The sequence below is a fragment of the Pinus tabuliformis genome, chromosome 1_1 (genome assembly GCF_031772625.1).
Source record: "Pinus tabuliformis cultivar Carrire ecotype Pingquan chromosome 1_1, CPIR1, whole genome shotgun sequence".
NCBI classification, from domain to species: Eukaryota; Viridiplantae; Streptophyta; class Pinopsida; order Pinales; family Pinaceae; genus Pinus; species Pinus tabuliformis.
In genome coordinates, this window is record NC_142297.1 from 819,939,542 (window position 1) to 819,942,796 (window position 3,255).

Sequence of the window (3,255 nt, forward strand, 5' to 3'; positions counted from 1 at the left end):
CCCAGATCGTCGCACTGACAGAGTGACTCGAGGGTAAGTCATGATGTTTGTGTTGGGGGCCTATTGGGCATGGAATCCCCCCACAACATGGTTTGGGGCTCAAAGCCCAAGTTTTGATTAATATTATTGTAAATCCCCGCGAATTGCAGGCGCGAAGCGCAAATTGTATGTTAGAGTCATAGGGTTGTCCACCCTAAGTTTTGAATGTAGTGTCGACCTACCCATGGTCCGCGGACCATGGGATTGTATAAATAGAGCAAGGCTCTAAGTTGTAAAGTAATAGAGAGATCATAATAGCATAGAATGGGTAGAATGAGATAGAAGTACAGAGGAAGTGTCTAAGTGTATCTTGGGTCGTAGTAGTAGGAAGAGGCTCTAAATCTGAGTGCACGGACCCCTACACCTGAGTGCGCGGGGCGGAGTCGAGTCTGTAACCAAGGAGGAAGAATAATAAAGAGAAGTTTTATCTGAATTCCGTGTATCTGTTCTTGTGTTATTACATGGTTGATATCATTTGCAATTATACCGTTTATTTACTGCGTGCATTTGTATGAATGATGAATATTGTTAAGTACAATGAAAAGCATATAGATAAGCTAAGTTAATCAACTAATATCGGGTTACTAATAAGGATTTGGGTAATAACACTGTTCGGCCGCCTAGTAGGGATGCGCGAAGGTAGCATCACAGACTGCGAGGTACTGATAAGTGCGCGTAGCGACATGCACATAGGATCGAACTGCGGACCACCTGGAACCCATCAGACATCCTGAGGGTGCGGAAACTTGGTTTTAGCACCCTCCCATACTAATTTGGGTGAGACCATTTGTCCAAAAATATTTTTTCAAATTCTTCCTCTGAAAGTTTGGACAACTTCTTGCTGTCAAATGAGTGCCACCATATGGTAGCCTCATCTTTCAAAAGAATTCATGCTAAAGATCTCCAATATTTCTCAAATTTTGGCTTTCCCCTTTCAATGAATTCTTCAATAGTAGGGCCATCATATTTTCTTGTAAAAATCAGCTCAGTAGAAGCCATGAAGTAGAATGAGGTTTTGAAAAAATTACTTAAAATGGCCACAACACTGTCAATATGGCTCACAATCCTTATTATAGCCTATTTTCAGAAATGGAACAACCATTCTGCATCTTCTAATGTGATAGAAATCTTGATTTGGGCACTCTGGAATTTCATATTCGCACTACAACTGTCCCGCCATCACAAAAAAATCTGAAATATATATATATATATATATATATATATATATATATATATATATATATATATAAAATAAAATAAATAAATAAATAAAAATAAAAATAAATTAAAAAATAAATAAAATAAAAAAAAGAGTTGATTTTAAATCAGTGATATCTCCCTCATCTGGACTCCGATTCAACCGATTTTGTTTTTTCATATTGGGTAATTTTTCAAGAGAATTTCATATCCACAATTAGTTTCTAAAAATTCCCCACAAAAACTACAAAAATTGATTGGAGATCTGTCGTCCACGAATTGTTGTCAGAAAAATTTCTACAACATAGCTGATTTTTAATTCAACGATATCTACCTCATTCGGACTCCGATTCGACCGTTTTTTCTTTTTGAATTTGAGTTTTTTTCACAAAGAATCCAAATTTACAATTTGTTTCTGCAAATTTTGCACAAGAAGTTTCATATATGTTCTGCAAACTCGCCGCCTCAAAAAATCCTGCAAAAACAAATCGTCGTTTTGCCCAAGAAAATGCTTTGATACCACTTGTAATAGAACTGAACTGCAAATATATGAAAATAGAAATATGCCCAGAAATGACAATCTCTGAATATATAAATGCTTCTCTTTATTAATATTAAAACCCTTGAGGTAGGGAAACATCTTACAATCACTCCTTAAGGAAGGAGAATACTCCACAAGCCATATGTTGGCCAATACAATAATCCTTGACATCTCTCAACAGAGAGTCTCTAGCCTCTATATAGGCTTCATACATACAATACCATGGGTCTCTCAGTACCATACTTCTAATACAATGCGCTTATCACATTATTGCTAACTACTTGTGGTCTCTTACATGATGTAGGTTAACCAATTTATTTATTAACTATAGCCCATCACATTACTACATTATTCCCTAGAGTCCCTCCCTCTATACCCCATAATAGCCCCCGTAGGTATACTACAGTTGCACCCGACGCAACAAAGGGGTGGTTGCCCACCCCCTCCCTAACACCCCAGCTTTGTGCATGAGAATAATCATGGAAAGAATATAACACACAACCAACACCAATACAATTGTCCATATCCATATCATGTCCAAACATGCATCAAGAGTAAAGTGAAGTTGCGGCCTTGATGGATCTAACAATTGAGATCATTCCAATCCAACGGTTTAGATCCATATCATGTCCAAACATGTGAAGGGCATAAAGTGAAGTTACAACACCAATGGATACGACGACTAGAAAAATTTCCCATCAACGACCCAGATTTCTCAATGAGTTCTCAAATACTTAGGGAATAAAATGAAGTTTCACCCTTAATGGATCTGACAATTGACACTTGATTAGATCAATGATTCAAATGGATATCAGTTTCAAAGGTTTAGGTAGTTTAATAGCCCATCGTTTCGATGGTGTCTAGTCATGATACTTTTTTGCCACCTAACCCCCCTTCACATGCCAATGTTAGTAACCTCCTAGCACTACCACCTAACATTTCCACCTCACTATTGACATCACAATATTTTTTTTTTATCTTCTATTTTTATTTTTTATTTATTTCTTTTTTCATCAATAATACTTATTTTCTCAGAATTTCCATCTCTACAAATTTAACATCTCCACTACTAAAATTTTGTCATCACTTTGCAAATTATGAGTTTGTAACAATAAAATTAAATTGTATATATACCTCTCCTAATGTTTTCATATCGAGTTTGGAGATATTTCCATCCCCATTCCTTGCAAATTTTATCAAACAGTTGCCCAGCATTCTACAATTTTTCTTTGTAGTGAAGTTTGACCCATATGGCATGAGTGTTGTAAAACTAGTCTCTGACACCATATGTAATGAATGCCCCCATAGCCAAATGTTCGGCATTTTATTGCACTTGTTATCCTTGTAACTCATTTTCTGAAGAAAAAAAATCTTGTTATTTTATTCCCTGTATGTATGGCATGCATAACTAATTAGTTTTAACCATGCAATGCTCTAATGCACATGAGTATAAAAAACAGTTATATCATTATTTCACT